The 26,536-nt window shown below is 32.2% G+C and overlaps 1 protein-coding gene across 1 annotated transcript in view; it reads right to left on the bottom strand.

The window, feature by feature from the left end:
• LOC133338067 (uncharacterized) overlaps window positions 1–25,663 on the bottom strand; it is a 28,341-nt gene extending 2,678 nt beyond the window's left edge. The window contains exon 1 of the mRNA XM_061546250.1: window positions 25,533–25,663. The gene's annotated coding sequence lies outside the window, so the exon portion shown is untranslated. The remainder of the gene's footprint in view (window positions 1–25,532) is intronic.
• Window positions 25,664–26,536: the final 873 nt, after the last annotated feature.

The following is a 26,536-nucleotide window of genomic DNA, read 5'->3' as shown; positions in this document are numbered from 1 at the left end:
TTACATAAAAATGTATTAGTATAGCTGTTGTGTTTTTATAGATTATCTTTCCTCTGTCTCTCTCCAAAATGTTTCTCATTAATTTCATACAAATAATGTATCTAATGGGTCGATTATGGATAGCAACCAAACTCCAGTTGCGAGTTCAACTGGCAACGCAATTGAAATAAAACTTAACATTATGAATATCAACTTTTCTCAGTTGCTGTCGATAATACTGTTTTGACATTTCTACAACTAGAAATGTTGTAAACAAACAAAAAAATGAATAAAATATTTCAGAAAAACTAATTATATGTGATGATAAGCTCAATGGAACTATTTTTTGATGATGAAAATTATGTTCAAGGTGTGTCATTACTTCTGTGAGTAGATGCTGACGTTTAGAGAAATATTCAATCAACTGCTCATATTAGCTTGAAGGCGTATTTTCGACTACCAAAAGATGCCGTTGTGTACATAGATAAAGTCTTAAACCCTGATTTCCGAATAGCCTGGCGGTCAACAGCAACTCTCCTCTCTTAAAAATGTGTGCAGCCCTAATGTTTTTTGTGGAGGGAAGTTTTCAAAAGTCCCATAGCAATGACTTCAACCTTGGCATGGCTCAACCGACAATGTCGGTGGTTTTCGCCGAAGTTATCCGGCTAATAGAGGAAAAACTGTGTAAAATTTTGATTGTATCCAAATTAACGGAGGAGGAAAAAGGGAAGAATAAACATTTTGTATTCGAAAAGTTCCAGGGGGTTGTCGGATGTATTGATGATACACACTTACATATCATGGACCCAAAAGAAGATTTTCGCCACTTTCTGCCATTAATTTGGAATGCGTGTTGGTGGGCCATAGCAGTTAATGTCTTCTGAAATGGCCTTCCACACATCATCGACAGTGGCTTTGGTTTGACCAAAAGTCCGCACGTCGCGTGCTACATTTGGGTGAGCTTCCATCCGGACAATAAGAACCTCAAATTGTTCTTTTGTAGTAATATTAACCATTATGGGAAGCCTACAAAGTTCAGTTATTATAAACAGCAACCAGAAATAAATGGTTGCCGAAAAATTCGATTTGAAGCAACTGAAGTTGACAACAGTTGCCATCCATAATGCAAATTTGGCAACTGGCAACACAACTAAACTACGGTTGCCATCCGTAATCGACCCATAATTAAATATGTTATTTTTATTTATTTTAAATTTTGAATTTTTTGTTTCATTGAAAACTAAAATATTCGGCCATTTACTTCAATATGCGCCGCCAGATGTTCTGCTGGGACTATAAACGAAGTTTACGGTCATTACGCCTTCTTCGCACTTGTTGTTGTTGATTTTTGTATTTCTACAACGCCAGCGTTGGTGGGTAGTGTTTAGGAAGTTGTTTATTTTTTTTTTATTTCATTGGATACCTCGTCACTGGCTCTTCGTTGTCTGGGGTCTGGGAATGTTTCAATTTTTTTTTCTTTACATACCCCCACAACAACTGTGACTGGCGTTGGAAAAAAACAATATGCGCGTCTTCATTATTAGTTCTGTTCCGTTTCATTCGTCCGACCCCCCACACAAAACATTTCAAATGTTTGTGGTGGTGGTTAGGTGAAACCTTCAGAACAATTAGCAATTCTTTTCAACTTGAATGGTGATGTTGCTTTTGTTGTTGTTTACAACAACTGGCATTGTTTTAATAGCGTTCGTCCAGATTTGTATGTTTTGTTTTTTATGTTAGGTCGTAATTGTACAAACTACATACATAATGTGAACAGACATTAAAACCTATAAATGTTTTATTGGCCATGCCTTTGACTTGAGTCAAAGGCCGGTCATTTGTTGTAATTATGGCAAATAATTAAGTTAAAATGTTTCAATTTGTGAGAAGATAGGTAGATGAAGATAGTCAATGGAATAGTTGGCATTTTTTGCAGAAAAAATGGCTAAGATATTAAATTCAGCCAGGCTGAATAGATGTTTACAGCCAAGCTGAATAAAGGTTTTCCTAAAGAAAACCTTTTTCAGCCAGGCTGAATAGAGGTTTTTCCAAAGAAAACCTTTTTCGGCCGGGCTGAATAGAAGATAGAAAACTATATTCAGCCAGGCTGAATAGACCTAAAGATCTGATGGTGCTTGAAAAGTATTCTTTCAAAACTCCACGACTAGAAGTCTGATGGTGCTTGAAAATTATTCTTTCAAAAATCCACGACTAGAAGTCTGATGGTGCTTGAAAAATATTCTTTAAAAAATTCACGACTAGAAGTCTGATGGTGCTTGAAAAATATTCTTAAAAAAATCCACGCCTAGAGGTCTGATGGTGCTTGAAAAATATTCTTTAAAAAATCCACGACTAAAACTCTGATAGTGCTTGAAAAATATTCCTTAAGAAATCCAGGCCTAGGGGTTAGATGGTACTTGAAAAATATTCTTTAGAAAATCCACGCCTAGAGGTCAGATGCTTCAAAAATATTCTTAAAAAATCCACGATTTTAGCTCAGATAGTCCTTGAAAAATGTCCTTTAAAAATCCATGCTTATAGAACAGATGGTGTTCCAAAAAATATTATTTATAAAATCCACGCGTATTGGTTGGGATACACATTTCAAGTATTCCGATATAAAAGTATTCTTCCTGGTGTTGTTTTTGTTTCTGATTATATATTTTATTGTGTGGTTCGATTTCCAAAAACAACTACAACACTGTTGTTTTGTAATGCATTACTTTGAAATAAATTAATTTACAAAAAGCAAGAATAACAAAAAATACTAATTTGAATATTTTTTTATTTTGTTGCAATGTTGTTTATTAATAATTCTTTTGTTCGGCGACAATCGATCGCACTCTCTTTGTTTGCTTCGTTTTTACACGTGAATATAATCACCAATAATTAATTTCAGTTCTTTACTTTTTTTAATATTATTTTCAGATCAATGCGAAAAAAAGAATACAAAAACCCCACAACACTACAAAAACATATTCAATACTTTTGCACGGTTCGAAAGGTTTTAAAGAACTAATTTTAGCAATTTTAAGTGAAGATATTTGAGACCTCCAAATATAAAAATGAGCATTGGGTGGGTAATTATCCATCATGAAAAGAACAAGTTTATTCCTGTTTTGGTGAACAGAAAAAAAATATAATTTTATTTTGGAATGAGAATTAATTATGCATAATAGATATGTAGAATATGAGGAACAACAAACGTCATACAGGAAGAGTCTGCGAAATAACAAAACCTGTTTCAGAGGGAGGAGAACCTCGAAGTCTGACGTTACATATTAATTATTAAGAGAAAAAATATATAACTAGAAATAAACAAAACATAAACATAGATTAAAAAAATAAGTAGTCAAATGTTTTCTGCTGCCACTATTAGAGGTTGGCTATAGGCCACCCTGGTATACTGTTGTTTTTATTGTTATTTTTTATTAGCATTTAGTGAATCATTATGAAATATTATTAAGCCAACAAAAAATTACAAATAAGATAAGCATATATGAATATTTGATGAAGAGTTTATTTGGCCCAAATATTATAGCCAAAAAGCCAAAGTCCATTATCATGGCTGAAGGTCATCTAATTCTGCCTTGAAAAGATTCGCGTGCCAAACCACGCAAAAAATATTCTTTTAACATTTTTATTCTTTAAAAAATCCACGCCTAGATCTCTGAGAGTGTTTGAAAAAATATTCTTTAAAAATCCACGCCTAGATCTCTGAGAGTGTTTGTAAAAATATTCTTTAAAAAATCCACGCCTAGATCTCTGGGAGTGTTTGAAAAAATATTCTTTAAAAATCCACGCCTAGATCTCTGAGAGTGTTTGTAAAAATATTCTTTAAAAATCCACGCCTAGATCTCTGAGAGTGTTTGTAAAAATATTCTTTAAAAAATCCACGCCTAGATCTCTGAGAGTGTTTGTAAAAATATTCTTTAAAAAATCCACGCCTAGATCTCTGAGAGTGTTTGAAAAAATATTCTTTAAAAAATCCACGCCTAGATCTCTGAGAGTGTTTGAAAAAATATTCTTTAAAAAATCCACGCCTAGATCTCTGAGAGTGTTTGAAAAAATATTCTTTAAAAAATCCACGCCTAGATCTCTGAGAGTGTTTGAAAAAATATTCTTTAAAAAATCCACGCCTAGATCTCTGAGAGTGTTTGAAAAAATATTCTTTAAAAAATCCACGCCTAGATCTCTGAGAGTGTTTGAAAAAATATTCTTTAAAAAAATCCACGCCTAGATCTCTGAGAGTGTTTGAAAAAATATTCTTTAAAAAATCCACGCCTAGATCTCTGAGAGTGTTTGAAAAAATATTCTTTAAAAAATCCACGCCTAGATCTCTGAGAGTGTTTGAAAAAATATTCTTTAAAAAATCCACGCCTAGATCTCTGAGAGTGTTTGAAAAAATATTCTTTAAAAAATCCACGCCTAGATCTCTGAGAGTGTTTGAAAAAATATTCTTTAAAAAATCCACGCCTAGATCTCTGAGAGTGTTTGAAAAAATATTCTTTAAAAAATCCACGCCTAGATCTCTGAGAGTGTTTGAAAAAATATTCTTTAAAAAATCCACGCCTAGATCTCTGAGAGTGTTTGAAAAAATATTCTTTAAAAAATCCACGCCTAGATCTCTGAGAGTGTTTGAAAAAATATTCTTTAAAAAATCCACGCCTAGATCTCTGAGAGTGTTTGAAAAAATATTCTTTAAAAAATCCACGCCTAGATCTCTGAGAGTGTTTGAAAAAATATTCTTTAAAAAATCCACGCCTAGATCTCTGAGAGTGTTTGAAAAAATATTCTTTAAAAAATCCACGCCTAGATCTCTGAGAGTGTTTGAAAAAATATTCTTTAAAAAATCCACGCCTAGATCTCTGAGAGTGTTTGAAAAAATATTCTTTAAAAAATCCACGCCTAGATCTCTGAGAGTGTTTGAAAAAATATTCTTTAAAAAATCCACGCCTAGATCTCTGAGAGTGTTTGAAAAAATATTCTTTAAAAAATCCACGCCTAGATCTCTGAGAGTGTTTGAAAAAATATTCTTTAAAAAATCCACGCCTAGATCTCTGAGAGTGTTTGAAAAAATATTCTTTAAAAAATCCACGCCTAGATCTCTGAGAGTGTTTGAAAAAATATTCTTTAAAAAATCCACGCCTAGATCTCTGAGAGTGTTTGAAAAAATATTCTTTAAAAAATCCACGCCTAGATCTCTGAGAGTGTTTGAAAAAATATTCTTTAAAAAATCCACGCCTAGATCTCTGAGAGTGTTTGAAAAAATATTCTTTAAAAAATCCACGCCTAGATCTCTGAGAGTGTTTGAAAAAATATTCTTTAAAAAATCCACGCCTAGATCTCTGAGAGTGTTTGAAAAAATATTCTTTAAAAAATCCACGCCTAGATCTCTGAGAGTGTTTGAAAAAATATTCTTTAAAAAATCCACGCCTAGATCTCTGAGAGTGTTTGAAAAAATATTCTTTAAAAAATCCACGCCTAGATCTCTGAGAGTGTTTGAAAAAATATTCTTTAAAAAATCCACGCCTAGATCTCTGAGAGTGTTTGAAAAAATATTCTTTAAAAAATCCACGCCTAGATCTCTGAGAGTGTTTGAAAAAATATTCTTTAAAAAATCCACGCCTTGTGTGGAGAGTGTTTGAAAAAATATTCTTTAAAAAATCCACGCCTAGATCTCTGAGAGTGTTTGAAAAAATATTCTTTAAAAAATCCACGCCTAGATCTCTGAGAGTGTTTGAAAAAATATTCTTTAAAAAATCCACGCCTAGATCTCTGAGAGTGTTTGAAAAAATATTCTTTAAAAAATCCACGCCTAGATCTCTGAGAGTGTTTGAAAAAATATTCTTTAAAAAATCCACGCCTAGATCTCTGAGAGTGTTTGAAAAAATATTCTTTAAAAAATCCACGCCTAGATCTCTGAGAGTGTTTGAAAAAATATTCTTTAAAAAATCCACGCCTAGATCTCTGAGAGTGTTTGAAAAAATATTCTTTAAAAAATCCACGCCTAGATCTCTGAGAGTGTTTGAAAAAATATTCTTTAAAAATCCACGCCTAGATCTCTGAGAGTGTATGAGAAAAAATATTGTTTAAAAAATCCACGCCTAGATCTCTGAGAGTGTTTGAAAAAATATTCTTTAAAAATCCACGCCTAGATCTCTGAGAGTGTTTGAGAAAAAATATTGTTTAAAAAATCCACGCCTAGATCTCTGAGAGTGTTTGAGAAAAAATATTGTTTAAAAATCCACGCCTAGATCTCTGAGAGTGTTTGAGAAAAAATATTGTTTAAAAAATCCACGCCTAGATCTCTGAGTATGTTTGAGAAAAAATATTCTTTAAAAATCCACGCCTAGATCTCTGAGAGTGTTTGAGAAAAAATATTGTTTAAAAAATCCACGCCTGGATCTCTGAGAGTGTTTGAGAAAAAATATTGTTTAAAAAATCCACGCCTGGATCTCTGAGAGTGTTTGAGAAAAAATATTGTTTAAAAAATCCACGCCTGGATCTCTGAGAGTGTTTGAAAAAATATCCTTTAAAAAATCCACGCCTGGATCTCTGAGAGTGTTTGAAAAAATATTCTTTAAAAAATCCACGCCTGGATCTCTGAGTGTTTGAGAAAAAATATTGTTTAAAAAATCCACGCCTGGATCTCTGAGAGTGTTTTTAAAAATATTCTTTAAAAAATCCACGCCTAGATCTCTGAGAGTGTTTGAAAAAATATTCTTTAAAAAATCCACGCCTAGATCTCTGAGAGTGTTTGAAAAAATATTCTTTAAAAAATCCACGCCTAGATCTCTGAGAGTGTTTGAAAAAATATTCTTTAAAAAATCCACGCCTAGATCTCTGAGAGTGTTTGAAAAAATATTCTTTAAAAATCCACGCCTAGATCTCTGAGAGTGTTTGAGAAAAAATATTGTTTAAAAAATCCTGAGAGTGTTTGAAAAAATATTCTTTAAAAAATCCACGCCTAGAGCTCTGATGATGCTTGAAAAAGTATTATTTTAAAAATCCACGCCTAGAGCTGTGATGGCGTTTGAAAAAATATTCTTTAAAAAATCCACGCCTAGATCTTTGAGTGGGTTTAAAAAATATTCTTTTAAAAATCCACGCATAGATCTCTGAGGGTGTTTAAAAAATATTCTTTAAAAAATTTACGCCTAGAACTGATGGTATTTGAATCTCTGAGGGTGTTTGAAAAATATTCTTTAAATAATCCACGCCTAGATTTCTGAGGGCGTTTGAAAATATATTCTTTAAAAAATACACGCCTATTAATCCAAATATTTATTCTGAATAGAATTTTGTTGCGAACGGAAAACAAATTGATTTGTATTTGATTATCTGGTTTGACTTAAACACGTTCCATATGCTACGCCCCATGTCACTTAACACATAAACAAATAAATAAGAAAAATACAACAATCTAATAAATTTTGAGTCAATAAACTTTTTATTTTGATGTTTTTGTTTGTTTTGTTTTTGGAATACATACATTGACATGACAGCATTTTTTGCATAATGAATGCAATGTCTGATGATGAAATATTGCAAACCAAATTGTTTTTATAATTCTAAAATGGAAAATTTTGAAAACGTTTTTCAAACATCTATAGTTTATTGTATGAATTAAAATTATTTTCACCACTCGTTTTGAAAAGTTTATTTAAAAAAATCCCTCTATTTTGTTATGAATATGTTGTTGATGTTGATTCGTAAATCCAATTGCCAAAGCCGGATGTATTGCCTCTCAATAGCTTTTCCCCATCGTTGTTCGTTCGAATGATGATGACGACGATGATCAGTGTTGCCAAAACTTTGTTGATAAAAAATGCTAGATTTAGTATAAAAGAGTGCCAGAAAGTGCTAAAAAATTTAAAAAAGTGCCAAATAAAAGTGCTAAAATTGTTTATAATAGAAATTAGTAGAATTGACTGTAATTTGATATTTTTGGATTTTCATTAGGTACAAATTTCCCACCTAAAATAATCAATGTGGTCTATGTTTCAGGATAGGCCCTAGAGAATGAAATTTTGGGGACGTCCGTGCATCTACATAAGCATAGCTAGAGATTTCAAACTTTGCGACAGTAATTTATAGATCAAAGTTAGTACAATGAGAGATTCATATCGAAAACGCCAATGTCAAATGTGCCGCAGTCTCCTCTATGAAGAAAACTGTCAAAATGAAGGTTTGCACATAGTCCTCATATTAAAGTACTGCTCTATCTTCTTTACTTTCAAGATTTTAGATTCATTCACCGGGTTCTTGTAGGGTAGGATATATATTTGCGGACAACTTTCTACAAGGGAATATGTTTGGACATATCCCCCATATTAAGGTTCCATCTTTTTTGCATCATTTTAAGTTTTAGAACCTTTCCCGCCGAAGTAGCTGTAATTTAAAAATATGTTTGCTGAACTTTTTCGATGTAGGTCTAATTTTTGACATAACCCCATTACAAAGTGAAACGCGACTGATTTTCTGTACTCTCAAGTGGCTATAATTTAGCAATCCGGATTCACAGTGAATAAAAGCTCCTTTCCAGAAAGTTTCCGAATTAGGTTCTACACCACACAAAGGCCTGGTTTTTCATTTTACTAAATAAACAACCTTCTAGCAAGCGATTTTTAGAAAAAATGTTAATACACTCCACATGGTGTAGGTTATAAAAAGTTCTAACTGGCTGAATTTTTTGGCTCTTTACAGATGTACTGACACTTTTTTAACATTAGGGTCAATTTGAAATCGAACATTGCCGAAAATTTTAACTAACTTCAGAAAAAAATAAAAATGCCAAAAAAGGTGCTAGGTGCTAGACCACTTTTTTTGGTGCTAAACGAGTTTGAAAAGTGCTAAATCTAGCACTAAAAGTGCTAAATTGGCAACACTGACGATGATAAATGCTGCCGTTAGGTATCAATTTGTCTAATGATTTGTATACATAGGGTAAGCTGAAGCTCCAAGAGTAAGAGGCAGGTGATCAGAGATTGAATGTGACCATAATCGTCTGAAAACTATTTCAATTGAATAGACAACAGACCGACCAACCAACCATCGTCACATGTGTTGTGTGTCTATATGTCTGTCTGTCTCGTCGGTACATAGTTCTCGTAATTTATATATTTTTTTGTGCATTTTTAATTATCGCTAAATAAGTCACGTTCCAAAAATTGCTACAACACACGGTGAGCGGTGGACATGTAGATAAGTGGGTGAATAAATAAGCAAAAAAATTGTTTTCAAAATCAATCAGTTACATTTATATATGAACGTGCAAAATTAAAGTCAATTTCTAAACAAATAATTGAATAACCCAAACACAACAGAACATGTGATCGTTGTCAGCAACCAGCTGAAGAACGAACAGCTGATAGTATTTCCAAACAATGTATAAAAAAATTAATAATTTTTTTATTTATTTTTAGAAGCGAGGATTTTTTTTAATTTTTAAGGTCCAAACAGAAGCGTGGATTAAAAAAAAAATATTTTTTGAACGTCCAAACAGAAGCGTGGATTTAAAGAGAAGCATGGATTAAAAAAAAATATTTTTTATGGTCTAAAGAGAATCGTGTATTTTTTTATATATTTTTGAAGGTCCAAATGGGAGCGTCGGTTTTTGAAATATACTTTTTAAACTCCAGCTAGCTGTGTAGATATTTAAAAATATTTTTGAAAAGTTGGACTATAAGCGCCAATTGTTCAAGCATGATTTTATACCCTTCACCACACTGTGGTACAGGTTATTATGTCTGTGTGCATATGTTTGTAACAGGCAAAAGGAAACGAGATAGACCCATGGTTCCTTTTGAGAATATGCATAGAATCACTTTCTGAGTCAATTTATGCATGACCGCGCTGTCTGTCTGTATGTCCCTGTTAAATTGTAAAATAGTACAGGTCGCATTTATGATTGGATGAAATTTGGCATAGGCCACTTATTTGGCCCAAGGACGAACCCTATTGCATTTGGGAAAATCGGTTCAGATTTAGATATAGCTCCCATGTATATTTTCGTCCGATTTAATATAAATAGTGCACCAAAGTCCCTATATATCTTTCGATATATACGAAATTTGGCAAAGCGTACTGAATTAAGTCTAGAATGATGTGTGTTAAGTTTCGTAAAAATCGGTTCAGATTTAGATATAGTTCTCATATATATTTTCCTCCGATTTAAGGTAAATGGTGCGCCAAGTCACTAAATATCTTTCGATTTGCTGGGAATTTGAAACAGTGAGTCTCGAATGATGTGAAAATCGGTTCAGATTCCGATATAGCTTCAATATATATTTTCGACCGATTCAATGGAAATAGTGCACCAAAGTCCCATATATCTTTCGATGTGCTCGAAATTATGCACAGCGCACTGAAATGAGTCTCGAATGATGTGTGTTAAGTTTCGTGAAAATCGGTTCAGATTTAGATATAGCTCCCATATATATTTTCGTCAGATTTTAGGTAAATAGTGCACCAATGTCCCTATATATCTTTCGATTTGCACGAAATTTGGCAAATCGTACTGAATTAAGTCTAGAATGATGTGTGTTAAGTTTCGTAAAAATCGGTTCAGATTTAGATATAGCTCCCATATATAATTTCGTCCGATTTAAGGTCACGCCAAGTCACTAAATATCTTTCGATTTGATCGGAATTTGACACAGTGTACTGAAACGAATCTCGAATGATGTGTGTTAAGTTTCGTGAAAATCGGTTCACATTCCGATATAGCTCTCCTATATGTATTTTCGACCGATTTAATAGAAATGGTGCACCAAATGTGCTCGAAATTATGCACAGCGCACTGAAATGAGTCTCGAATGATATGTGATAAGTTTCGTGAAAATCGGTTCAGATTCCGATGTAGTTCCCATATATATTTTCGCCCGATCTAATATTAATAGTGCGCCAAAATACCTAAATATCTTTCGATTTGCACGAAATTTGGCAAATCGTACTAAATTAAGTCTAGAATGATGTGTGTTAAGTTTCGATTCAGATTTAGACATATCTCCCATATATATTTTCGTCCGATTGAATGTGCACGGAATTTGGCACAGCGTACTGAAATGAGTCTCGTATGATGTGTGTTATGGTGCACCAAAGTTCTTATATATCTTTCTTTCAATTTCATGCCAATTTTATTTCAAAAAGGCGACGTCTGTTAGGAGACTATGTAGAATATACCAAAAGTGGTGAAGAGTATCATATAGTCGGCCCATAATGACTACTACTTTCCTTACTGGTTTTCAAAAAGGGTTTATGATCCTGCCAGAAGAATTCATTAAAAAAATCTTTATTTTTCCAGCTAAAGGCCTGTTTTTAGGACCAGCCCAGAAGTAAAAGTAAAGCGAGTAGCGCATACATTTAAAAAAATATATATATATTTGTAAGGCTAGCCAAACAGGTCATATAATTCTATAATGTAATGATATAATTAAATTTAACGACATACTGCAGTATGGTCCAAAATTGTGTTTCTCATTTTCGAATTAAAGATATTTAAATGTGTGTACTTAAATAAAACAAGTATTTATGCCAATTTATTTAAATTTATAAACAACGAAAGGCATAATCAAATTTTAAAGGTAAGTAATTTTTATGACGTAGTAAAATGATGTGTATTTTTGTTGTGTTTATTTGTTTTTGCAATTTTTATTTTGGTCATAATTATAATTGCACATAAATAGAATAATTACACCTTGTGGCATTTATTGTTGCTACTGACTGGTATGTTACAATTTGACAGTTGACAAATAAAAAAAAAAATGCAATGTTGACGGAAGTTCTTTTTATCATCACGAAGAAGAAGAACAAGAACTCATTTGGAAATTATCAAAGGCAGTAATAATTTTTGCGCAACAACACATTATTGGTATTTTTTCTATTGGATAATATAATTAAAAGAAAAAAAGTGATACATTAAAATGGGTCAAGTTTTTGGGAATATCATAAGGGAAGGATTCAGTTCTAAGCGGTGGTATCATAACTCTCTCTATAAACAAGTGGTCAATGGAGGTAGAGGAGGTCGTAATATTTTTTAAAATTAAAATTAAGTTAAAATACAATTGCAGAAAGTCAATATACCTATCTCAATTTTTAATATTTCTGCAACTTATCATTACAAAAAATTCTAGACGAGTTTTGGAATATAATTGGTGCCATTGTTTATATTTTTCTTTTGTTGAACAGAAAATCACCCCATATAAAAATGTGTCAACTTTTCTTACAAAAAGAAAAAAAAAACGAAATCAGCCGAGAGACAGAAGTGACAGAAAAAAACGTAATTAACAACAACACTGCGTCAATACTTAAGTACAAAATACAATTTCGTATTTTGTAAAAAAAGAAACAAAACAAACAAATAATAAATGATGAAAGCGTAATAATTGTAACGAACTCGAGACAATTAATATGACTCACAACAATATGTCAATACTAGAAGGTGATTTCGAAATGTAACAAGTGGAAATATATTTTTGATTTTGGATGATTTTTTAAAAATATTTTTGTTTTAAAACGATCTTGGATTTTTTAACATTCTTTAAAAGAAAAACCTCACACCCCCCTCCCCCTTCACGATTTTAATTTTTCAAGATTTTCAATAGTTTTGGAAAATCGCCGATTTTTTACAAAAAACAAATTGAAAAAATAAGGAAGATCTTTACCGATTGGCTTTAACCTAATTCATACGATAGCTATACACTCAGAGAGAAACGTGTAAAAATTTGGAATCGATTGGGTTATTAGTTTTTGAGTGATCGTGCCCGCCATTCGCAAAAAACAAAAATGTTTAGAGAAAACGCCCTTTAGCCGTCACTTGATGCTGACACAATAAATCGGCTATATCTTCAAGAGTTCTTGAGATTTTCACTTGACATTTTGTAGGGACATTCATTAATTAGTGTAGATTCGAATTATATCAAAAAATTTGTTGACCCCGAGGATGGGGGGATCCCCTTAAAGGTCGAGCTGATGCTTGAAATAAAAAAATGATGTAATGATTTTTTTAAAGTTCGAAGTTGTAAGGCCCCACGACATGCATTTTTAAATAAACTTTTTAAAATGTTCGACTAAAGACAAACATATTTTAAGAGGATTTTTTAAAAATATTTTTAAAGATCAAATTAGAAGCGTGGAAGGAATCTAAGTTTTTTAAAGGACCAATGCGAAAGTTTATTTTGGTTTTGTAAGGGTCCAAAGAGAAGCTTGGATATATTTATATTTAAAAATATGCCGTGGACGTATTTTTATAATTTTTTGTTGAGAAAGTTAGTACCCAATGAGAACCCAATGTACCAAATTTCAGCAAATTCGGTTGAAAAACGCGCTCGAGAATCCCAAAATACCGAAAATTGGAGGGCACCCTTATATGGAAGCTATGCCTAAACGTGGATCGATATAACCATCTTCGAGCTTGACCTGCCTTCAAACTAAACACAACTCTATGGAAAATTTCAGCATCCTATCTGAATTCCTTCAGAAGATAACGTGATTACAAAAGACGGACGAACATGGCTAGACCGTCTTAGAATTTTACCCTGATCAAGAATATATATGATTTATAGGATCGTAAATGAATATTTCGATTAGCTGCAAACGAAATGACAATGTTAATATACCCTCGGTAGCGTGGATGCAGGGTTTTTTATATTTTTAAATGACAAACTACCTAGAAGAAGGGCACTTTTTAAAACAAGTGATACCTTAAATATTTAAAAAGTTATAATTTGAAGACCTATTTTCAACGATTTGCTAATTTCGATTAGCTGCAAACGAAATGACAATGTTAATATACCCTCGGTAGCGTGGATGCAGGGTTTTTTATATTTTTAAATGACGAACTACCTAGAAGAAGGACACTTTTTAAAACAAGTGATACCTTAAATATTTAAAAAGTTATAATTTGAAGACCTATTTTCAACGATTTGCAATAGAAGCGTGGACTTCGTAAAAATAGTTTTTCATTCTATGTATATTTGTTCCCTAATCTCTTTATATATATACATATTGCAGTAGCATTACAAACACACACACATATATACATACCATTAGCAACAACTAACTAAACTATTTTTCTTCTTCAGCTGATTTATTTGGCATTGTTTGTAGTAATTGACAATCTATTTTATAATTTGGCTATAAGGCTGTCGCCATGCGACCTTGACGGATTTGATGATTTTGGGCCACTTTCATTCATGCATTCGACATGATTTGAGAAAAATTCAATACACACATTCATATGTGTATGTAGCAATTGCTCAATTAAAATGAAGGAAGCACAGACAACTATTTTTGGTCATCCAAAAATTTTAATTATCGATTTTATCTGTGGTAGTTTAGTCTTCTTCTTCTTTTGTTGGGGACAATGTATCAAAAAATTGAGAAGTAAAAATAAAGTAAATTTATAAATTAAATATATGGTATAAATACATTATATTACATTATTCTAAAAAAAGTGGCTAAAAATATTTGTATCCATTAAAATATATTTTAAAATAGCCACGTGACCTCCAGTGACCTTAATGTTTTTTTCGAAATATCCAAATTTCTGTTACGAACATTACAAATATTAAAAAGATCCAAATACATTAGGCCATTTATCTTTGGACTTAAAAAAAACAAAGATCGACCTTTCAAAATATTCAGGCCCTCGGTTGGAACCTCTGGCGTGAGCATTTAAAAACAACCAATAAGGAAAGTAGTAAAGTCATACTGGATATCCTACATATCTATCCTAACAGACGTCGCCTTTCGAACTTAAATATGTGATCTTTATCACATGTCATTCTGCAACCTATGCAAAATTTTGTAAATCGATTTAAAGCCAACTTAACACACTCTATTTGGTATGCTGCACTAACCGATTTTCACGAAAATTAGTACACATTATTCGAACGATTTACAGGGACGTTGGTGCACCATTTACCTAAAATCGGGCGAAACTTTATATGCGAGCTATATCTAAATCTGAACCTATTTTAACGAAACTTAGCACACATCATTCTTGACTTAATTCAGTAAACTATACCAAATTTCGTGCAAATCGAAGGATATGTAGGGACCTTGTTGCACCATTTACATTAAATCGGACGAAAATATATATAGGAGCTATATATATAATCTGAACAGATTTCCTCCAATTTCAATAGGGTTCATCCTTGGGCCAAATAAATGAGCGGTACCAAATTTCATCTAAATCGGATTATAAATGCAACTATGCATATTCTCAAAATGAACCATGGGTCTATCTCAATTCCTTTTGCCTGTTACAGACATATGCACAAAGATTTAATACCCTGTAGTAGTTCCTATATATGGTAACTACCCCTAAAAGGGGCGAATATTAATAATTTTTGGTATGGAGATTTTTTATCATATGCGACTCCAAAATACCAAATTACAGCTAATTCGGTTGAATAGCGCTCTCAACAACCCCAAAATATCGAAAATTGGGTTGTACCCTTATGTGAAATACCTAATAAGAACCCATTGTACCAAATTACAGCGAACTCGGTTGAAAAACGCGCTCAAGAACCCCGAAATACCGTACATTGGGGGTACGGTTATATGGGGGCTACCAGAAAAAGTGGACCGATATTTATAATTTTTAGTGAAGATATTTGGTACCCAATAAGAACACAATGTACCAAATTACAGCGAATTTGGTTGAAAAGCGTGCTCAAGAAGCCCAAAATATCGTAATATGGGGGCTGCCAAAAAAGTTGACAGATATTTATAATTTTTAGTGGAGATATTTGGTACCCAATAAAAACCCAATATACCAAATTTCAGCGAAATCGGTTGAAAATCGCGCTCAAGAACCCCAATATATCGATAATTGGAGGTACCCTTATATGTGAGTTTTGCCTAAACGTGGACCGATATAGCCCATCTTCGAACTTGACCTGCCTACAGACAAAAGACGACTCTAGGCAAAATTTTGGCAATCTATCCCAATTCGTTTAGGGGCTAGAGTGATTACAACAGACAGACGGACATGCTTAGATCATAAAATTTTGCGCTGAACAAGAATATGTATAAACATTATAGAGTCGGAAATGATTATTGCGATGAGTTATTAGCGGAAACACGAAATAAATATAATCTCCGTACTATGGTGGAAGGTATAAATATATATATATACCCTCCACCATAGTAGTATATATATTTTTTACCTAAATATTAACGGATCATTACCAAACTCTTGGGGCCACAAAATGCTATATTATTACACTTCTGTTTGAACGTTCCAAGAAAAATTGTGTTTCCTTAAATGCCATTGCAGGTAGTCCTTAAAAATGTAATTTTAAAAATATTTTTGAAATTAAATATCTACAAAATCTTTTCAGAATTTACAATAAAATCATTCCGGCACGTATTCGCCAAAATATTTGTATATTACAGCACGTTTCTATACTGTGTCGTATCTTTGTGCACAATTTTTATTTGTATTTCGCAAATATACATATATACACGTTTGCACCCACACGAACACATCCACAGATTATGAGGTCAGTGTAACATTTAAGAATAATAAAATGCAAAAAAAATTAAATTTATCATTAACTTCGTGGCGGTTGGTGGTTGCTGCTATTCATTATTAACCACACTTCAAGCACTCTCTGGTAATTTATATTTATTTTTTATGTTGACAAATAATATACAACAACAACAGCAAAAACAAAATGTAAACTACAACTATATAAACAAATAAATACTTGGTCATATGATAAGATGATATATGAATGGATCTGAGGTCGTGCGGTGATAGGGGTTGACGGCGGTGGTGCAATCGGAGATGTTATATAGAAAAGAATATAAAAACCGGCGATGACTTATTTGACATAATTACTTGAGATATGAATATGTATTTTGTATTGTATTACAAAACTTAATTGGAAGACAGAAGTTCGGCAATTGTAAATTAAAAAAATAAATAATATAAATTATCCTCTAAATATTCACATTGGGTGGTAGCAAATGTCCAGAACCATTTCTGATTCGAATTTACAAAACACCATTATCTCAAAAAAAAACTTCGACTTATGGGGATCTGAAATTAATTAAATTAATTATAATAACAAATATAAGTTGAAGCAAATTCGATTTATGGAAGTTCGACTGTATTAGCACCAAACCAACTCTCATCACATATCAGGCGTTTTTAATTACCCGCCAACAAGTCATAGACACTTGAGTCAGATGATCAGTTTTCCACTGATGCTAAATGACTGATAAAAGGCTGCAGCGCAACCGCCAGTAACCCACCTACCACCACCTCCTTCCTCCAACATAGGGAAGGAAAACATTGACACATTGTAAAACAAAAACAAAACATGAGAAAAATAATAGTTATTGAATGCAAAAAACAACAACAACAGTATGCGAACAATCACACACACACTCGCACCAATACAATGTCAAACTGATAACCAGTTGCATTGGAAATATTGTTTTAAAAAAAATATGTAAACAAGCCCCTTTTTCCGTTCGTTGACAAATGATAAGAAAGTTATACCAGGGAAGGGTAAACAACACATAAAATGATCAAAAAAATTCAGGAAGTTTCTAAAAAAAAAAAATTAAAGCTACTGAAGGCTGTGATTTAAAAAAAATGTTTAAAAATGTTTTCAGTTTTTTAGAAATATGTTCAAGGATCTACTGAAGGCGTAGATTTTTTAAAAGTATTTTTTTTTCTTTTTGGATTTTTAAATGCCTACCAAAGGCGTGGATTTTTAAAGACCTACCAAAAGGCGCGAATTTTTTAAACATATTTTTTCAAATAAAACCGAGTATGTATTTATAGGAAATATAAAAATATTTATTTATGATTTAAGTTCTCAAAGTCCTAAAACATATTCTTTAAAATATTCACGCCTTCGCCTAAGAAGGTAAAGTTTTTTAAATGTGACTCAATGACAGGTCCTACACAAATATTATATACAAAAAAACCTAATAGCTCTGAAAGTCCTTCAAAAATATTTTTTAACAAATCTACGCCTTTACATCAGAAGGTCCTTCAAAAGTATTCTTTAAAAAATCTACGCCTTTACTTCAGAAGGTCCTTCAAAAATATTCGTTAAAAAATCTACGCCTTTACTTCAGAAGGTCCTTCAAAAATATTCTTTAAAAAATCTACGCCTTTACATCAGAAGGTCCTTCAAAAATATTCTTTAAAAAATCTACGCCTTTACTTCAGAAGGTCCTTCAAAAATATTCTTTAAAAATTCTACGCCTTTACTTCAGAAGGTCCTTCAAAAATATTCTTTAAGAAATCCACGCCTTGAAAAAGTCCTTCAAAAATATTCTTTAAAAAAATCCAAGCCTTGAAATAGCCCTTCAAAAATATTCTTTGAAAAATCTACGCCTTTACTTCAGAAGAAAAAAATCTCCGCCTTTACTTCTTTTAAAAAATTACGCCTTTACTTCAGAAGGTCCTTCAAAATATTCTTTAAAAAATCTACCCCTTTACTTCAGAAGGTCCTTCATAAATATTCTTTAAAAAATCTACACCTTTACTTCCTTTAAAAAACTACGCCTTTTCTTCAGAAGGTCCTTCAAAAATATTCTTTAAAAAATCTACACCTTTACTTCCTTTAAAAAACTACGCCTTTTCTTCAGAAGGTCCTTCAAAAATATTCTTTAAAAAATCTACGCCTTTACTTCAGAAGGTCCTTCAAAAATATTCTTTAAAAAATCTACGCCTTTACTTCAGAAGGTCCTTCAAAAATATTCTTTAAAAATTCTACGCCTTTTCTTCAGAAGGTCCTTCAAAAATATTCTTTGAAAAATCTACGCCTTTACTTCAGAAGAAAAAAAATCTCCGCCTTTACTTCTTTTAAAAAATTACGCCTTTACTTCAGAAGGTCCTTCAAAATATTCTTTAAAAAATCTACCCCTTTACTTCAGAAGGTCCTTCATAAATATTCTTTAAAAAATCTACACCTTTACTTCCTTTAAAAAACTACGCCTTTTCTTCAGAAGATCCTTCAAAATATTCTTTAAAAAACTACGCCTTTACTTCAGAAGGTCCTCCAAATATATTCTTTAAAAAGTCTACGCCTTTAGTTCAGAAAGTCCTTCAAAAATATTCTTTAAAAATTCTACGCCTTTACTTCAGAAGGTCCTTCAAAAATATTCTTTAAAAAATCTACGCCTTTACTTCAGAAGATCCTTTAAAAATCTCCGCCTTTACTTCTTTTAAAAAACTACGCCTTTACTTCAGAAAGTCCTTCAAAATATTCTTTAAAAAATCTACCCCTTTACTTCAGAAGGTCATTCATAAATATTCTTTAAAAAATCTACACCTTTACTTCCTTTAAAAAACTACGCCTTTACTTCAGAAGATCCTTCAAAATATTCTTTAAAAAACTACACCTTTACTTCAGAAGGTCCTTCAAAAATATTCTTTAAAAAATCCACGCCTTTAGTTCAGAAAGTCCTTCAAAAATATTCTTTAAAAAATCCACGCCTTTAGTTCAGAAAGTCCTTCAAAAATATTCTTAAAAAAATATTTTTTTTTAAAATCCAAGCCTTTCAAAAAAATATTTTCTTAATCCATGACTTTAGCTCATGAGGCCCTTGAAAAAAATTATTTGTTTTCCCTTGAAGTTCGAAAAGACTTTCATCCAAGGAGCTGAATAAGAAATCCGAAATGCAAATACCCGCAACCAGCACAGTCACACCACAATCGAGAAAAATCGAAATTTCTCTTTGTTTTAATTCACCAAATAAAAAAACGTCCCCTACCCCTCCCGAAAATAATTGGCTTGCATTTCACGTTGATGCTTTGGGCAGCAGACGGAATGAACACACGACAATGGAAATTGGATGTATTTCAATTTCAGTGCAGTGAAAAAAAATGATTTCATTTTACAAAATTTCGCGCAAGACGTTTTGGCTATTTATAAAGATTACAATAACAACACACAATGTTGAAATGCATTTTGAGTTTTCTTTCCTTTCGTTTTTTGGTTCCTTTTCTTGGATATTTTCGAATTTGGGAGGTTTCGGTTGAAAAGACTCATTTTTCAGAGACAAAGAGAATGATTTTTTGTGGTCGATTGTCAAAAAAGGGTAGCAACGAAAAGTGCGGGGAACGATTAACAACAAAATTGTAATTGTTGGCCACTGAACCGCTTAATTTCGACTGTTGTTTTATTGACGAAATTCATCATAGTTTTTTTTTCGTTCATTTGCATGAAAATTAGCCGTTTGTTCTGATCAATGAAGCGTGCCTTCATTTAAATAATAAAATTTATTTCAATTTCAATTATTACCACCATGGTGATGATGTTTGGGTGTGTGTGTGTCTGGTTGACTGACAATCTGACTAACTGCCTACATGTGGAGATTAAGCTGGTGGTAATTTGACTTCCTCAATTTTTAACCCACAGCAGTAGTAACAACACAACGCAACCCATCACCCACCAAGTTATTTTGTTGTTGTTGTTTGGTGATTTGACAAATATGTATGTATGTAAATAAATAATTTGATTTATGTGAATAATTTACAGCAAATTTAATTATTAGAAATAATTAATGTGGGATGGAGAATATACCCACGCCTAGAGCTCTGATGGTGCTTGAAAAAATATTCTTTAAAAAATCCACACCTAGAGCTCTGATGGTGCTTGAAAAATTATTCTTTAAAAAATCCACACCTAGAGCTCTGATGGTGCTTGAAAAAATATTCTTTAAAAAATCCACACCTAGAGCTCTGATGGTGCTTGAAAAAATATTCTTTAAAAAATCCACGCCTAGAGCTCTGACGGTGCTTGAAAAAATATTCTTTAAAAAATCCACGTCTAGAGCTCTGATGGTGCTTGAAAAAATATTCTTTAAAAAATCCACGTCTAGAGCTCTGATGGTGCTTGAAAAATATTCTTTTAAAAATCCACGTCTAGAGCTCTGATGGTGCCTGAAAAAATATTCTTTAAAAATCCGCATATTAAGCGTAGAGAGTCCTGCCAATAATATCCTTTAAGTTTCGAGATTTTTTCAAAAATTTTCTACAAAATATCCACGCCTTTTGCTCAAAATGTTTTTCTGAGCTTAGCTTCTTTTGCCAGACCTTCCATAGGTCGTCATTAATAAATGATACGCACCTCCACCCATGCATATGAGAAGGTACTAACAGGCCCCCACTCGACTTAATGGCGCGTAAATGCAATTAAGTCTGTGTGAAATAGAGGAGGGCAGCATACCGATTTGTTTATCTGTGACATGAAATGTGACGTAGATATGTAGGTAAATAGATAGATATGCAAAAAACATCGAAGGTTGGTTTTTGTTCAATCCATTCAACAAATTGTTGTAGTTGTGCTCACATAACATCTGTCTGCATTCGATTATTGTAACCGTAATCTATTCATTTGTTGTTGTTGTCAAATTAATTAAATTTGTTGTTGTGTGGTGGCGTGAGGGTGGGGGTTTATCAGATAACAACACTTAATTTATTGTGGATTGATATACCGCTTTCATATGCATATTCGAAAAAAAACTGGTAAATCGGATTCGATTTTGATACAGCAGGTGTTCGTTATTACAGCAGATCATTCGATATTAAAAAATTTTTGTTTTAAAAATATTATTTCAAGCGTGGATTTTTTAAAGAAATTTTGAGAAGCTGGGCGTGGATTTTTTAAAGAAATTTTGGGAAGCTGGGCGTGGATTTTTTAAAGAAATTTTGGGAAGCTGGGCGTGGATTTTTTAAAGAAATTTTGGGAAGCTGGGCGTGGATTTTTTAAAGAAACTTTGGGGAGCTGGGCGTGGATTTTTTAAAGAAATTTTGGGAAGCTGGGCGTGGATTTTTTAAAGAAATTTTGGGAAGCTGGGCGTGGATTTTTTAAAGAAATTATGGGAAGCTGGGCGTGGATTTTTTAAAGAAATTATGGGAAGCTGGGCGTGGATTTTTTAAAGAAATTATGGGAAGCTCATCAGGACTATAGGCGTGGATTTTTTTGAAGAATTTTTTTCAAGCACCATTAGAAGTCTAGGCATGGAATTTTTAAAGAGTATTTTTTAAAAAATTAACAGGACTATAGGCGTGGATTTATAAGCGAATATTTGTCAACCTCAATGTGAGCTCTAGGCCTGAAGAATATTTTTGGCGTGGAATTTTAAGAATATTGAAGCCCCTTTAGGCTCTAGGCGTAGATTTGTAAAGAATTTTTGGAAGCCCTTCAGCGCTCTAGGCGTAGATTTAAAAGAAGACTTTTCGAAGCCCTTTTAGAGCTCTAGGCGTGGATTTTTTAAGAGTATTTTTTGTTAGGAAAATATTTTTGTGACCTTCTGAGGCTTAAATTTTGTAAAAAAAAAAATGTTTTTGTACGGCATTTGAGACTAAAAGTATGGATTTTTAATGGCAATATTGTTGTAGATCCATTTATGTTTTTAAATAATAATTTGGTAGGGCTTTCACGGCTAAAGACGTAGATACTTTGAATAATATTTTACCAACGTCATCCGAGATCTAGGTGTGCATTTTTTGGAATATATTTTTTAGGTTTTTTCAAACCCATAAGTCAAGAAGGTTCATTTATGACCCCCGAAAGCTCTCAACTAAAGTAACTTGTCGACAGACATGTCCATGTGGAAATATAGTGTTTCATCACGAAAAGGAACACAAAAATAACAACCAGAAACACTTAACGTTAAATGTCTGACTGACTGACACACACACGTTGAGTACATAAATATTTTCCCCATAATTAGTAAGATTTTCATCTCTGTGTGACAGTCTTTTCATTTTTCGTTGGTGTGTGTCGTTTTGTTTCCCTCCATCAACAAAAAACCCACCCGCCGAACCCCCACTGAATCCCGGTCATAAATGCAACAGTTCTAGTTAAACACACACATATTTGTGTGTGTGTAGGTGGTTCTGTGTGAAAAATCTGATCTGCTTGGTAGGGGGTTGGGTTCTACTACTAAGTAGTGGCAGTAGCTGCCGGTAGCAGCAACACTTTTCATATGAATATTTAAATACTTGTCTGTTCGCTGCTACTGCTGTCGTTTTTTTTTAATTTTTTGTTAAAGCCATTAAAAAACGAAACACTAAACGATTTCTTAAAATAAAAACTCTGAGGATGAGATGATGTTGACAATTTAGGTCAAAATGCCTGATGACAAAAAAAACGACGAAGTAAAAAAATCTAGCAATGCATTCTCACAAAGTGTACCTTATTCTATATGTATATGCATTATGGAGATGGACATTGGGGTGTAATGAAAAGGCAAATGTGAAAAAAATAAATTGCCAAAAATCTTGGGTCCTGATATTTTCTTGAAATCTCAAAATGCCAAATAAATTTTTATTTAATATAAAGTCATTGTCATCCACCCTATTATACAAAATAATTTTTTTTTTTTTCATATTATTTTCTTTTCAAAAAAACAGCTATCAAGGAAAGTTGTAAAATGCGTTCATCTTTAAAGCACACATATATATATGTTGTGTATGTAGCATATATTGGAAGAGATATTGCTTGTTAATCAAGTCAATAGCCGGCCAGTAGCCAGCAATAAACCACATGTGTCGCCACATTCAGAAAAGTTCCGGAAAAATTTTTATGGACAAGAGTTTGGCCAATGGCCAAACATAGGAGAAGAAGAACATTCATTTAATAACACAATGTTGACATTAAGACCTATCATCTTTGATTCATTGTGGCATACAAATAGACATGCATACATACATACATATTTAGTATTGAAACATTTATTTTTTACCCCATTTAAAATATCTGTTATTTATGAGATTTTTACAGGGCTATTCTATCCACCTACAACTGTGTAAATTAACAAGACATGATAAATAAAAAACAATGATGATCGTTTATTGAGGACAACAACAAAATAATACACATTATTAAATGTTATAAAGAGGCTGTTAAATCAACAATATTAATTAAAAATCTCACTTTTCATTTGCATGCCCTTGAATAGATATAAAAACACACACACATTTTTGCTTTATAAGTCCTTGAGATCCTAAAATGTTATATAATAACCATAGATTTTTGCTTTACAAGTCACTAGGATTCCAAATTTACGGTTATGGCTTGGAAGTTACGCGTCTAGTTTGGCTCAAATGACGTTCCAAAAAAATCCTTTTTTTTTCAAACACCTCTCAAAGGTGATTGAAATTTTTTATTTAAAACATTCCGTCCTAGATGTCTAATGACATTCCAAAAAATTTTTTTGAATACATGTCTAGAGCTCAAATGGAACCCAAAAAAAACTCTTTAAAAATCCACGCCTAGAGCTTGAATTTTGTTATAAAAATCAAATTTTCCTCGAAAAAATTATTTTTAAAAATCGAGTCTGATCGGATATTGATTGAAAATTTGTTCTTTAAAAAAATCCACACAAAGATTGCATGAATTTTTTTAATTAATTTCTTACTTGATTTTCTTTAAACCCTTTTCTGGCTTGAAACTTCTCGCCTATGGCTCTGCTTGGAAAAATCTTTAAAAATCCATTATTAAGCTCGAAAAAATGTTTTAATTAATTTTTCGCTTGAATTTTTTCTAAAGAATGTTTCGGAAAGTTTTCCTTAAAAAAACACAATCCATGAGCTCTGAAGTTGCATAAAAAAATCTTTAAAAATCCATTTTCATTAAAGAGTCCACGCATAGATGGCTAATAATTTTTTCTTAAAATACATTTTTCCTGCTTGAAAAGTTTTTCTTTAAAAAATCAAATCCAAGAGCTCTGAAGTTACTTAAAAAAATTCTTTATGATTTTTTTAATTCACGTCTAGAGCTCAAAGAGAGCTTTTAAAGAGTTTTTTAAAAAAAGGTTTTCAAAGCTCTAGACGTGAAATAAAAATCAGAGCTCTCGGCTCAGAAAAAAATTTAAATCCATTTTTTAAATGGATTTATCTTTAAAAAAAATCCAAGCCTCGAGATCTAATGGTGCGTGAAAAAATATTCTTCAAAAAATCCACGAGTAGAACTTCGGTGATTTTTGAACAATTTTTAAAATACCCAGACATAGAGCCCCAGAGATTATTCAGTAATTCTTTTTTAAAAAAAAATCAGTCTAGATCCAAGACCGTCCTGAAAAAATAAGCAATTTAAAAGTTCCACACCTAAAGCCCTGATCGATTTTGAGGTTATTATTTTTCTTGTTCCTTGAAAATTTAATTTCATTTTTTTTACATTATATTTCTTAAAAAATCCATGCCTAGAGGACTGATGTTCCTTGAAAATTTTTTCTTCAAATATACTTGAAAAAATATTATTTAAAAAATCTAAGCCTAGAGCCCAGTTGGTGTTTGAAAAAAATTCTTTAAAAAATTTACGCTTCGAGTTCTGATATTGTTTGCAAAAAATTCTTTAAAAAAAATTACGCTTCGAGCTCTGATAGTGCTTGCAAAAATATTCTTGATAAAATCCACGCCTGAAGTTCTGAAGGAGCTTGCAAATATAGCAAGCTCCTTCAATGAACTCAATGAAATTTTTATTTGTTTTTTTTTAATATTTTAATTACATATATATATACATATATATATATATATATATATTTTTGTCAAAAAATTTACTCACCATGATAATAATCCCAGGGCAACTAATACAGCAGCAGCACCTTGAACTGCAGGATTTTTCGGTAGCTCCTTTAGCTGTTGCAGCTTACTATCCAATTGTAAGCGATTGCTTATAGCAGCCTTTATCCTTTGCATTTTTGATGGAATATTTTTTTTAATAAAATTTTCTCAAAATTATTTTTTTTGTTTTGTTTATTTTTTTAACTCCACACAAACACAAATATTAAGACAATTTGCTGTAAAGTTGTAAAATCCGTTTTTTTTATCTTCAGGACTTTATTTGTTTTATGTTTTTAAGAAACCCCATTTGAATGGCGATACACTTTCTATATGAAATAAAAAAATCAATGGATGTTATATTAGATATTTTTTCCTCTGATGAATCAATTTGAAACAATGACAACAACAACAAGATTACAGAAAATGAAAATATACATCACGCGAATATTGGAAAAATAAACAAATCAAAAGTCACAAAGAATGTTTTTTTTATATTTTCTTTTTTTCATTTTCAAAAATTCATAATGGCAGTCTGACAATCCGCAAAAGAACCGCGTAGCTTGTTCCGATTTGTGTTGTGTTGTTGCTTTTTGTCTTCCTATTTTGTTTGATGTCTCGTGCTGTTGTTTTCTTTTATTTTTTGTGGTTCTATTTAAAAGAAGAACAATTTGCAATTTTGTTGGGGCCAGAGGAAACCCCCACCACCCACCATCCACATTTGCAGCCTCATCGAATATCGACATCATCACCACCAGCCATCAGGCCGGCAATCCGCGGTGTGTGTACGTGTATGACTTTTTTGGGGATATTTTATTTTAAATGTTGTTGTCGTTTTTTTTTTCTGTTGTTGTCTTCAAATGGCATTTTACCAAAAACGCAAAAAATATGAAATATTTAAAACGGAAAAGATCTAAGTTTAGCAAACGAAATGAAAAAAAAATGGTTCTACTGAAGAGGCGCTAAATGCAAGCGCAAATGTGTCATTTCATTCATGTGAATTCGCAC

The sequence above is a fragment of the Musca vetustissima genome, unplaced genomic scaffold (assembly GCF_032173495.1).
Source record: "Musca vetustissima isolate MV318-11 ecotype Yass unplaced genomic scaffold, APGP_CSIRO_Mvet_v1 utg28897, whole genome shotgun sequence".
In the NCBI taxonomy this organism is placed as follows: Eukaryota; Metazoa; Arthropoda; class Insecta; order Diptera; family Muscidae; genus Musca; species Musca vetustissima.
Note: the sequence above shows the minus strand (reverse complement) of the source record. Positions and strands in the feature narration are given on the sequence as shown.